This window comes from Siphateles boraxobius, unplaced genomic scaffold (genome assembly GCF_051911475.1).
Source record: "Siphateles boraxobius isolate OS27281-9 unplaced genomic scaffold, OSU_SipBor_1 13, whole genome shotgun sequence".
Taxonomy (NCBI): Eukaryota; Metazoa; Chordata; class Actinopteri; order Cypriniformes; family Leuciscidae; genus Siphateles; species Siphateles boraxobius.
This window is the reverse complement of record NW_027508733.1, coordinates 20,288,200-20,301,693: the sequence shown is the minus strand read 5'-3', so window position 1 is coordinate 20,301,693 and position 13,494 is coordinate 20,288,200. Positions and strand designations below refer to the sequence as shown.

The 13,494-nt window shown below is 37.7% G+C and overlaps 1 long non-coding RNA gene across 2 annotated transcripts in view; it reads right to left on the bottom strand.

Moving 5' to 3' along the window:
* Positions 1-225: 225 nt before the first annotated feature.
* Positions 226-13,494, bottom strand: part of LOC143736052 (uncharacterized) — a 43,632-nt gene continuing 30,363 nt past the window's right edge. Inside the window, exon 5 of one of the 2 annotated variants that reach the window (XR_013203354.1) lies at positions 226-748. This is a non-coding gene — a long non-coding RNA (uncharacterized LOC143736052). The remainder of the gene's footprint in view (positions 749-13,494) is intronic. The other variant, XR_013203353.1, reaches the window with a different exon arrangement.

The following is a 13,494-nucleotide window of genomic DNA, read 5'->3' as shown; positions in this document are numbered from 1 at the left end:
AATAATAAAGTAACTGTAGTCTGATTACAAGTATTTTAAAACAATCCAATTACAAGAACTTAATTTTTGGACTTTCCAGATTACATGTAATCGGTTACTACCCAGCACTGTTTGTACGTCTAATGCTTTAAAACACTACTCACAGGACACCAAAATGTTCCTTATGGAAAGTGCCAAAAAATCCAAGACAAGACACAGAAGAAAAAAATCAAAAAGATAACAAGGAAGGTTTTTTTCAAGATTTATTTAAGTAATTTTCTATTTTTTTATACAAGGCAATTGGGTACAAATTAGTAAAATGGAATAGTTGACAGCAATAGCAAAAAAGCATCTATATATCTGTCTATCTATCTATCTATCTATCTATCTATCTATCTATCTATCTATCTATCTATCTATCTATCTATCTATCTATCTATCTATCTATCTATCTATCTATCTATCTATCCATCCATCCATTTATCCAATATTCAAATTATCAGTAAGTCAAAGTCTCAGTATAGTTACCTTTCCGTTGTACTGTGGATTTCAAAAATCTTTATTCAAATATTGAACTTACCTTTATTGTCCAAAGATACTTACTTGATGATCTGACAAAAGCAACACGAACAGTCTTACTAAAAACAGTTATGTACAGTAATTAAATAATAGAAAAATACAGAAAAAAATGGGAAAATATCTCCTCTTGATGGTGTCTGGTGGTCCTGGGATCAAGATTTAGTCCGTTTCTCTTGCAGTCTCACAAAACCTGAGGAGACACAAGAAAATAGGAGAGAATTAGTATCAGCTTTACTCAACGTTTGAAGAATTATAATGTTATACTAATAATGCACTTCCTATCATGACATTTTTTATAGCATAAAGGATTAAAGCATTTTTGCAAATGGTTGAGCCATTGACTGTACAGCGTCTGAATGAGGTGTGGCTTGAGCGCTGACTCGGATGAGAAGGGAGGGGGCGGAGAGTTGATTGACAGCACACGGATGCCGGGATGCTCAGAGTCACGTGTGTGTGGGGATGACGCTGCGTGTGTGCCACGCCACGGCATGAGTGTGTTTACCAGCACGCAGGTTGAAGGGACGGGGAAGCAGACTTTATCAGCCGTGATGTTTGACCCCGAGCCTAGAGCCAGACAGGGGTCAGGGGAAGGACTGTCTGGGCAGTGGGTTTGACCTCAGGGCTGTGGGGGTGGGGGGTGCTTGTTGGTTCCAGTCTAGGGTGCTTAATATCACCTCTGGGGATTGAGGTGCAGACAGCTCAACGACTGACCCTGCTTAATCATCAGTGCGCAACGTCTAGTCTGCTTGGTCATGGTACAAGTCATGCGTTGTGGAAGTCAAACATGGCTGCCATAATTGTATTTTTTTTTAATACATATATATATATTAGTGCTGTCAAATCGATTAATCGGGAATAATCGCATTTAACAAAAGGTTTTGTTTACATAATGTGTGTGTGTGTATATATATATATATATATATATATATATATATATATATATATACACGGACATACACACACACGCTCATATATACATATAAATATACATATATATATATATATATATATATACACACACATATTATGTTAAAAACTTATGTTAGATGCGATGCGATTAATCGATTTGACAGCACTAACAGACACACACACACGTACATCGTACATGCATGCATACATACATATATAGTTTTAAATAAAATCTGTAAATAAGAATTCAAACACAATATGTATTTTGTCTATATAATTCAATTGTTTATATTTTAGCAAATGAGTAATTGAGATCTTTCAAACCAAACCCATCGAGATAACAGTGTAGAATAACACAAAGGTAAGCCCAAAACAGCTGAAAAACAACAACTGTACAATATTATGGTGTTGAATTAAAGAAAAGTTTTAAAGTTATTTCATCTTCATCTTACAGAGATACAATGTTCATTGTCCAGCTATAGCTAGCGTCTGAAACAGGACGCGTTTTATTGGACGAGAGGCACGGATGTGATTTTTTTGAATTCTCCTACTGTAAAAAAAACCAGCTAGCTTGATGCTAGGCTAGCAACCGTTGGGAACAGGTTGGGTGGACGAGTCGCACCGAAGCCGCCAGGAGACGTTCTAATGTACCCAGCGTTTGGATGGGGGCAGGAGTCGCCCATCTGGGACCCCCCCGTCCATAGAGAAGGAAAGCGCATAGGATGCAGGCAGGGATTTTGTGTGTGTGTGTGTGTGTGTGGGGGGGGGCACGGCGGCTAGTTCTCGATTCAGACAGTCCTGTCTGATGTCCCATTAAGATTTGAGTCCAGGACTGGAGGGTGAGGGGCAGAGTGCAGGTTAACCCCTCTGGACTTCTGCTACCGCTCCTGGGTCCTATTATTTGAGGCAAGCTGTTGGCTGCATACTAATTCTGCATCACTCAGTCATGAGTCGGGCTTGTACGAGGAGCGGCGTTTGAAATATAGGTGGTGCAGAAGGGAGGCCCTGTATGGAAGGAAGGAAGCATATGCTCACTAAACACACTCGTACTGGCAAACGTCCAGTGCACTGAATAAAAAAGGGTTCACTCGGTTAACACAGCTTGCTAACTGGTTAGTTGCATCATTCTGCAGGGAAGAGGAGGAGCCTGGAATCATGCGGCTGAAATGACCTGCATTCGTTTTCATTTAGTTTAATCTTTTTGGCCTAATGATACACACTGTCAGGAGAGAGGAAATGAAGTGATGGGGAGCAGCAATGGCAGGAAATGTTGTGAGCCAGACTTGAACTTGCATCATCCACAGGAGCGCCACAGATTAATGCGTCAGAGCTCATGCACTAACCACTAGACCATTTACATAAGTTTATGTTCATATTTATTATTGAAATGACTAAGGAAAATGTCTATATTTACAATTATTTTAAATATTACTAAAACATTATTAAGCAAGTTGTTAAAATATTTTAATATATAAATAAAAATAAAATATTTTTGGTATCATTTTAGTTTTAGTTCTTTTCTCACCATTTTATTATTTATAAATTATTTTATAATAAATTGTAACAAAATAAAGCTTTTTAAAATATAGGGAATGATTACCTTTTTATCAAAATAAAATAGATATTTTATAAAAATAGAATATGACTAAATATGGTTATCAATTGTTTTTATTTTAAAATATTTTTTATTTTCAATTATAATATTTATGTTATTCATTTATTACAAACAATTAAAAACTGCAATGAAAGAACTGTCTTGACGTGGCACATTAAACTAAACCTAAAATTATACTTTATTAAAATGTAATATAAATACAAAATAAAAATATAAAGTATAAAAATAAATATAATAAAATGCCTTATATTTAATGTATTACTATTTTTTTTAAATAATAACATTAAATATTATATATGTTATTTCATATTTTATTTAATAATTATTGTGCTTTTAAAATATTTTCAGAAAATCTGTTTAATAATATTGTAATAAAACAAAACTTTTATCATGTATTCTGCTGGGCTATACAGAGGCTGAATGAGAGACAGACACCAGGCAAGGCCAGTGGAGAAAAGCATCCAGTCTTCAATGAAACCCCTCTCTCCATAAAGGGGGGCTCGCACCCAGCTTTGTTCCCCTGTTTAACACTGCTTTAAAACACCTCTTCTGTATGGACTCAGCAAAGCAAACTTTGAGCAAAGAAAAAACAATGAGAGCAGAGATGCACCGTAAGAGAAAGAGGATATATAGACTTCCCTAGGGTCGCCATATCTGCAGTGAAACGAACATTTACATCCTACGTCGCAGTAATAATTGTGCCCCTATTTTCCAGTCAAATTTGTTTCAGGGTGTAGCGGACTACCAACCCCCCTGACCTTGACCTATAGGGTCCTTCTTCACCTGCAGCTGAATAGAGCAGCTGGGCCGTCTAGCCAGCGAATGACTGAATATTTGACACTTTTTACTGGTTCCCATGCTCTGGATAGGGTGAACACCTTTGTTGATCCTGGAACAATATTCCAATCAACCAATCAGATTTGAGCGACAACTAGGGTTAGGCGCTTCTACATCAGTGTTATTCACCCTTATCATTTCCCTCTGATTTTGAGGGATGACTTATGGGTAGGGTTAGGGCTAAATATTCAGACAGGAATGTTGATCCAGGATCAACAAAATATGTATTTAGGTCCATATAGGTCATTGTAAGCCTTATTCAGACAAGCAGCAGCATAAAAATCTGTTTGTTTTTTTGTCAGGGCATATCTGACAAATGTTTGTGTTTGTGTATAGTCGAAACAAAAAAACAAAACAAAAAACATGAAATTTGGTGTTTACAAATCCAATTTAAATCTTGTGTGAAACCAGTTTCAAATGTGTCAGTGTGAACGCTCAAATTTTTAATTGTCTATGGACAATTGTCGTCACTTAATTGTTTTAGATCATTAGACATGATTTTATGGCCTGTTAAAATCCTATCTGAAACAAGTTTCCTTAAAAAGTAGCTACATACACAAATACTGCCTGTTTAGTCATTCACTTTATATTTCTGACACAGCCAGTACTGTACTGTAGACCGTCATGTTCCCTCCCTCGCCTGTCTCTCTCCACTGACAGCAGCATGAGGACCCCAGGATACTTCCTTATGGCTGCCTGCAACATGCCTGTCTGAAATGCAAAACAACGGGGTTGACGTATCGGGAGCTGAACGTAAAAACCAATTATTCAGTGTGGATCACAGAGCTTTAGGTGAATGTAATTACTTTCAGTACGATTTATTGGGGTGTTATGTGACCTGTTCTGGCAATACAGGCATTTTCTTCTTCTCATAATCTACTGCTGGGATGTGACTCATTTTTAAAGACACCTGTATTCTGGTACACAAGATCCAGCAAAGCTGGTGGACTCCCTGCTTGCCTTCATCTGAATACATTTACATGCAAATTGTGCTAGGCTGGCAGACACTAAGCACCGCTGAGACTTCACTGAGCAAGACAGTGTCCAAAAAAATCATAATATGCAGGCATATCAGACAGCTTCTCGACTAAATCAGCCACATATTTACCCCAGTGTCACGATCTTACTGCAATCCCATAATTACGTAATCATAACTGAACAATCCAGATGGGAAAAGAGCTGCTAAGCAGGACAGGATGTGCCAAATGCATTAGAATATTATAAAACAGCTAAGTCAAAACTAATGCAAATACACAAATCAACATGAACACACTGTAAAAATGTTTTGGTCAGGTAAACAAATTTTTTTATAATAACAATAATTATAAGAGTCAAAATTATTTCTTAGTATGACTGAATCAACCTGACTACACCAGGGTAACACCAATGGAAACGATTTTAAAGGGACAATGTGTAGTTTTTAGGTATTTTATTATCTAAAATCAATATTTTTATTCATAAATATGTCCTCAATGGTGTACAAATACCTTGGCCAATTATCTGACTTATCCTCGTAAACAAAGAATTAATTATCTTTATATACATGGGACGGGTAGGTCCACGGAGGCTTCCATGTCGTTCCGCCATCTTGAAAAACTATAATAGCAGAGAGGGTCAAAAAGTACTAGGCCAACGCGTTTCCACAACCCGTTTTCTTTCAGAGCCAGCGTCACGTCACTGAAAGCAGCAACAGAGGAGCAGAGCAGTGAGAGGCGCTTGTCACGGCCCCGGCGAGTTTAAAAGGCTGCATTGCACTGTTATTATTCATACTGTAACATTCGTGTGTTCGTTGTGTCAAGTTGCAGTTTGTTTGAAATAACAATCCTGTTCACTCGAAGGAAAACTTCGACGAAGTGCTATTAGAAGACATCATGTCACAGTTTTTTGGTACATAACAGCTACCGTAGATGCAACACGCATTTGAAAAAGCGAGGCGCTGGAGAGCACAATTCGTTTGAATGCAAAATACAATTTCACTGCTAGATGGGAGAAATTCCTACACAATGTCCCTTTAAGGGACAGATTAGGTATAAATATGTCCATATGCCTAATTTCTACAATGCACATAAACATGCATACATACACAACTGGACATCCACATGTGTAAAAATAAATAGATAATTCAGTATTCTGGTCATACTTGCCAAATGTTTAAAAAAACATTTAAAAATATGTTCTGTTTTACCTTGATTACTCTCCCCGAGTATTTAAGCCCTGAGTTTCCTCAGTTCGTGTTCGGTCTTGTTCGCGTTGATGTTTTACGTGTCTATATGTTATACACCTTATTCAGAGCAGCATGACATGTATAAAAGGCTGTGAGGGACAGACTTACCCGTGTTTTCGATGGCATCTGCTGTAAAAAGCTGTCATGTCTACTGAAATTTCATCAGCAGAACAACCCAAAAACACCTTAAATAACAGTTCAACCCACTGAAGACATGCATGTCTATACCTCACAGCCTCGCTTTGATTGAAAATCAAAGATGGCGCTAATTTGAATAAGATCTATAGTTCTCCTGAGTTTCTCCGATGTTTTCTCTGTTATATTTTTGATAAAAGACTTTTATGAGTTGTTGAATTCTCCATCGTCGTGCTCTTCACTGCAGCCAACGCCTGACAATAAGTATTGGTGTTGTTTTTGTTAATAAATAATAATAGTTCCTATCTTAATAGTTCACATGAAAGACTTAAATATCAAATACTTAGGTCCGAGAGCAGCTCTAGAGACAGAACAAATGGCCACGGGAGATCGTGGGGGTCAGCGAAGAGGAGGTGAAGCCCCAGAGGAGAGCGAGTGCCAACCCCAGCTGGGCGGACATTTTGTTGACATGCTGATAGGGATTTAAGCAGTGGGTGGGTGGGTGTGTATGCGTGTGTGAGCTAGGTGAGAGAATGAGCCGGAAAGGGGGGAAGGAAGGAAAGAGACTCACAGCAGCGACGTTTCTAAGCTTGATTTCAGCGCGAGCTGAGACGATTAGGGGGAACGGTGAAGGACAAGGAAGAGGGGGCTCTCTGGGAAAGATGGGGACCGTCTCCATTGAGACGCTGGTATGGTGGGGGGGGGGGGGGACTTTTTCAGCTGAGCTAATGAAGCATAGGTGGAGATGAATAATGGAATCTTCCAGAGGGTGGGCTGGTGTCTTCGTCCGCTATTCAAAAACTTGGTTTCTTTGGAGAAACATGTTGAGAGGATGAAAAGCCCTCCTCTTAAAGGGGTATCATTGTTTACACTGCAGGAGATGGACAGCAGGAACAAATGTGGCATTGCGGCGATGTTTATTCCTTGCAAACGATGCTATAAATAAATGTCCGTGGACTTCATTAAAACATGCTTAGGATCATGTAAATGAACACGTTTTTAAAAAACGCTTGCTAGGTTTGCGCAGAAAAGAAGCCGCGGTAATAGGCGCCCCCTTATTTGCTAGTCAAATACGTTTTGGGGTGTAGAGAGACGTCTGACCGTACAACAAACCCCCCTGACCTTGACCTATAGGGTCCTTCTTCACCTGCAGCTGAATAGAGCAGCTGGGCCGTCTAGCCAGCGAATGACTGAATATTTGACACTTTTTACTCGTTCCCACGCTCAACCGAGACAATCTTTAGTATTTGTTCTACCATTATCTGCGATATTTCTCCTAGTTAAAGGCCTGTTTACACCAGTAATAAAGATTATTAGCGTCCACACCAAGGAACGAAACCTTTCTGCTTATTATACAGTAAGTGTGCTTGCAGTTTTATTGCTGGTCACTCTAAATGCTTGAGCTCTTTAAAGTTGGGTAGATTCTAATTGGCTGTCAATCAAAGTGACTACAATGAATCATTCCTCTGTGTTGTTATAGATGTGATAAGGACTTTCCTATTGTTATTGAACTAAAACATTATAGTTATGGTTATCGTTATAGTTATCCTTGGTATTAGTTGCCCTTTAGTCATATACAGTATGAGTCAAAATCTGCTATGGGGAAACAAATCAAAATGTATAATCTTTTATTGGAAAATTAAACATTTTACCAAACTTTGATAATTGCCTTAATCTTTTAAACAACTAAGATAGTTATCAAGCTACATTTGTTAAAAATCACCTGTCAAGTTCCCGAATCTATGCTTATGAGAGTCAAATTGGGCGACTACAGGGACTCATCTCGAGATCACTCTTTTAACAGGTCATCTATTGCCAACATTTTTTTTCTAAAGATCCGTCAAGAATAGATTTTTTTTTTTTTTTTACATTTTAAATAAGGAATGTCAGAATCAGAATGTGTAGTATATAAAAAAAATGTCTGTCAAAACCAACTCGTTGAACGATGTTCACTAACCCGGCGAAAAGTTTTCAATTGGATTGGCATTTATTCTCTTTAGCATGCAGTGCGAAGTATTTCACTCAGTTCTCTGATCATTCCGATTCAATTTCAGCGAGTGAAGAACAAATTTATACTCACGTGCTTTATATATTATGCACTATCTTCTCTGACAGACAGCATGTTGAAGCTGATCGGGCCGCCATTTTCTCCCTCTTCTCAGAAAGCGATGACATAGTCAAAACATCCGGTAGTGTGGGTTTTCCAGGAAATGCGTGTAGGCCTACTCCCTGGACCTTTGCTTCTCGTAAATATTAGTGTGTATTGTGCACGTTATTTTTTTGACAGACATTGATGTTGTGATATTCAAATGATGTGGATCTGAAAACAGATGGATCGTAAGGTAATAATTATTATTTATTAGCTGGCAAGTATTCAGGGAAGTGATTGATGCCCATGAATGTGTTATGTCGATGTTTTTACTTCTAATATACCAACCTACAGCGTTTTTGACGGACGCGATAGCGAGAGTAAAAGGTGTAAACTGTTTGATTTTTGGGTAATTATAAAATGCACTGGAGACTAAATGCTTTTTGTGTAGGTCATTATACTTATTTTACGGAATTACGTTTATTTCATGACTTTAAATAAATTACATGTTACTCAGTGACTGATATGTTTGGCTTGTCAACAATTTTTCAAAATTAATTCAATCAAGTAAAAAAAAAAAGTACCAGAAAAAAGAGTGGTTTTGATGCACAAAGTAAATTTTATTGTCTCTTATAACAAAATATCTATTATTTAAATTCATGAAAATGCATATCCTGTTGTAAATAATAGTGAAAAACCCTTTTTAAAACTGTTCTTCCATTATTACCCCTTAGCAGATTTTGACTCATATGTGACATCTTAAGTTTGTTCAGACAGAAAGCAGGGGGGTTGGAGGGGGGAGGTGTGTATATCTGACTCAAATCTGTTAAGTTCTGTGTAGCCTTAACAACCAAAAACACATAAAATCTGATATTTATTAATGCAATCCGAATGTGGCGTGAAATCAGATTAAAATGCGTTTCAGTTTTTCGTTTCGTTTTCAGATTTCAAGTGTTTTTTTGTCATTCAGAACGCTAAATTTGTGTAACATCTTATAAAATATGCAAATATATATAATTGCACATGTGTCTTAATTGTCTATATATATATATATATATATATATATATATATATATATATATATATATATATATATATATATATATATAGAGAGAGAGAGAGAGAGAGAGAGAGAGAGAGAGAGATATAGATGTGTCTCAATAAACTTTTTGTATCACTCTTTCCAGAACGATTTGACGTTCAAAATGTTCACGTTCCTCATGATTTTAGCTCATGATATCATGATGAACATGAACAAAGAACAACTTGAACAAACAGAACAGATTTCATCATTTCCAAAATGACAGCATGCAATCAGTACTAAAAATCAGATTTAAAAACTAATTTGTATGCAATGTAAACAAAACATTAAAGGGATAGTTCACCAAAATGTTTTAATTCTGTCATAATCTACTCACCCTGTCATTGTAAGCCTGTAGGACTTTCTTCTGCAGAACACAAGAGAAGATGTTATAAAGAACATTGGGAACTAAACAACATTTTGGACCCCATTGACTCCCATTGTATGAAAAAAAAACATTTCTCGAAAATATCTTCTTTGTTCCACAGAAAAAAGAGAGTGATACAGGTTTGGAACGACATGAGGGTGAGTAAATAATGACAAAATAAAAATTTTCGGTCAAACTATCCCTTTAATGGCAGAATATGAGGTACAGCACAATTTGAAGTTTACTCGTCAAGCCCTCATCCCAAACTTACACTTCCTGTCTACATCTGTCTACATCTCTTGCAGCCACGAAACCATTTGCCACGGAACGGTACTTTCTCATTCCCTCTCTTTCTCCCTGTCTGTCTATCTTGTTCCACGTCTCCTTTCTCTTCTCAGCGTACAGACAGACCCGAGCTGGTCTGAAGCAACGTTTTGAAAGGGTGGGGAGTGCAGTTCGGGGGCATTTTCATTACGGTCAAATCTCAGGCCCGGCTCTTCAACGTGGCCTGTGCCACCGAGCCGACAGTTTAATCATACAAACAGCACTCCATTCCCATTTCCAGCTCTCTCCTTCACACACTCCACTCCTCGCTTCATAATTCTGCGGCCCACACACTCCGCACGCAGTGCTGTGTTTTGGCTTAAAAATGACATAATCAGTGACTTGGATAAACACCTGTTTTCTCTCAGACTGTAATCAGCCATGGTAGACACTATTGTGCTTTAAAGGGCCAGTAGCTCTTTTTGGGTCAAGTTGTGTAGATGAAGCACAATTTGATGCTTTTGATATTGCATATATTGTACTTGATCTTAACAATGACTAATTAGTGCTTAAACAAACATGGGATGCTAATCATATATACTGTGTATATAATAATACAAAAAAATTGTTACATTTATATAGCGCTTTTTCTGGGTACTCAAAGGGGGGAATATCCTCAACCACCACCAATGTGTAGCATCCAGGTGGATAATGCGACGGCAGCCATATTGCGCCAGAACGCCCACCACACACCAGCTTAGGAGACAGTGATGAAGCCATTTTAATGACCACAGAGAGTCAGGACCTTGGTTCAACGTCTCATACGAAGGACGGATATATATATATATATATATATATATATATATATATATATATATATATATATATATATATATATATACACACACATCTTAAAATCTTACAAAATACACTGCTTATATGTATGTAATATAAGCAACAAACAAATTCAGTTAAGGTCTTCTTTTCTTAAACGCTGCATATACAGCTTAACATGCTAAATGCTAATCAGTTTGACAAAAAGACAGACTTATTATACAAAAAAAAATCCATGAATGCTTTGTGGTAAATAGGTTTAAAATATTATTAAATGAGCTGCTAATGAATACACAGGCATTGAGTAGCCAGATTCACTTTTTCCCCAGAGTCTTTAGCCTGGCTAGCCACTTGTCAGATCACAGGTGGAACACAATCAAATAAAAAAAAAAACTGCATATCACCCTGGCAGAACTGAGCAGTGCCAATAAATGCTTTTAGCAACTATTACTTCTGTGGGTGGACCACATTCAATCAATAACCAAGAAAATAAAAGCAGCGGGTACTCAGAGCATAGAAACCCCCTCATAACAGTGAGACGGCACTAATGCACGGCTAACATTAAAACATTAAACATATAAGCCGTTCTCTGCACAGAGGGAAGCCACAACGCTCTCACCTGGTGTTACAGCACTCGTGGAATGTAAAAACGGTCCAGACTTTTTTTTTCTTCAAGGCTAATCAGGAATTGGAGAAAAGCTTGTAGCAGCAAGACACCTGACAGGCAATGAAGGGAATTTTTATGTTGTCGTTTTTATATTTTGATAGACCGTTAGAGCCAGTATACCACTCATTTGAGATAGTTCAGCCCAGTTATTAAGCTTCAAGACTTTCAGGCCTTCAAGGTAGAAGTGTAAAAGGTTTACAAGTAAGACAGCCATAAGGAGTGTGGTTTCATATTGTGAAACGACTGAAGCCTGGTACATGTAGCTGTTACAGCAGATAATAAAAGGCAGCTCTAATAAATTAATTGAAAGTCTCTAGAAAAAAAAATCTTATGACACATAAATCTTGTGCCGTCCACCACACGTGTACAGTTGTACAACCGGGATGGGAGGTTAACATATCGCTGGGTCCTAGTGAAAACGTGGACTTTATTCTGGCACCTAATGGGCGTTATACTCGCCCCACCGTCCCCTCCTTTCGTTTCCCGCCTTTGAGGGCTGCTAACAGGATTTACTGTACTCAGCCTCCCAGCCTAGCTTTGCGTTGAATTATGTATAATTGCACTAGTGTACTCACACGCATGGCTAACGCTGCGATTAACATAAAAGCTTTTTGGTTTTCCTTTTTTTTCAGGTGGGAGGGGGATATTTTTGTGTTTTTAAGAGAACTTGAATGGCACTAGATTTGCAGCATGTGTGAGTGTGTGTACTTGTTTGGGGGGGGGGGGGGGCATGGGGTGCGGTAGCCTTGCTAACGTGTCAGGCTATATATAATTTTGTCTGGCTCAGGCAAAAACATATGGGCTCCCCAGCTGTTGTAAATATGCAAATATGGAACAAACGCAGACAGCCTGACCCAGACGTACCACTCTGCTGCTAATATGCGTTTTAGACATCAACTTGTCCAGACAGACGCATAACCCCACACCCGCCCCAAAATTGAACTGCCCTCTCCGCCCAATTTAAACCAAATCACCCCACCCACATGACATATCACACCTATGAACCACAAACGATAAAAACAATTAGATAAACGGTTATTCCAGACAGTTATTCTAGTTAGCATCACTAGCATCCAATATGCTACTTTTAAAAAGAGCGAATCGAAATTGAAAAAAGACACTTGAAACAAAGCTATAATAGGCTAAAAAGAATCTCTCTTTTTTTACCTTTTTTTAGAACTTTTTTAGAAATACTGATTGAATGAGTTAAATATGTAAAATTGTTTAAATACGAACATTCAATATTAATGCGTCAAATTGTTTATAGTTGCTGAGACGACGTCCTGCTGTCCATAACAATCTTTTTTTTGCATTATCGCTCTTACAAATATCGTAGAGCAGTCTTTACGAAAAAATATATATATTTTTACTGCCGTACGGTACTAGTCATCCATCCCACCCTAGTTTCAGAATTTCACCCCTTTTATCACTATGAAACATAATGATAAGAGACAGGAACTAGTCATCACACTTCATGATGACTCGTAATGGTTCGTACAAGATGACGAAAATTCATCTCGTAAATGTAATAGGAGAAAAATGTACAAACGTAGTACCCTTTCATACAAGCTTTTCTGGTTTGGATCATGCATTTTTGTAAAACCCAACTTGTACAATTTTTTGCCATTTTGCCATCTAGTACAAATTATGTCGTCTTTCCGCGAGTTTGGATCTAATCAGTTTCAACTACTACGATGCTGCAATTTCAAGCTAAATAGTTCACATTTATTGAGGACATTTTTAAACTCTGTTTTTCTTGAAACAGCACATACAGCTTAAAATCAATTGAAATGAAAATGAAATCAATAAAATCTGAATCAACCCAACAACTTCTTCATTAGCCTGGCTGAAAAATCCAACAGACATGTACACAGACATCTCCCTGAGCATGCAGACTAACTACCTAAGCCCCTT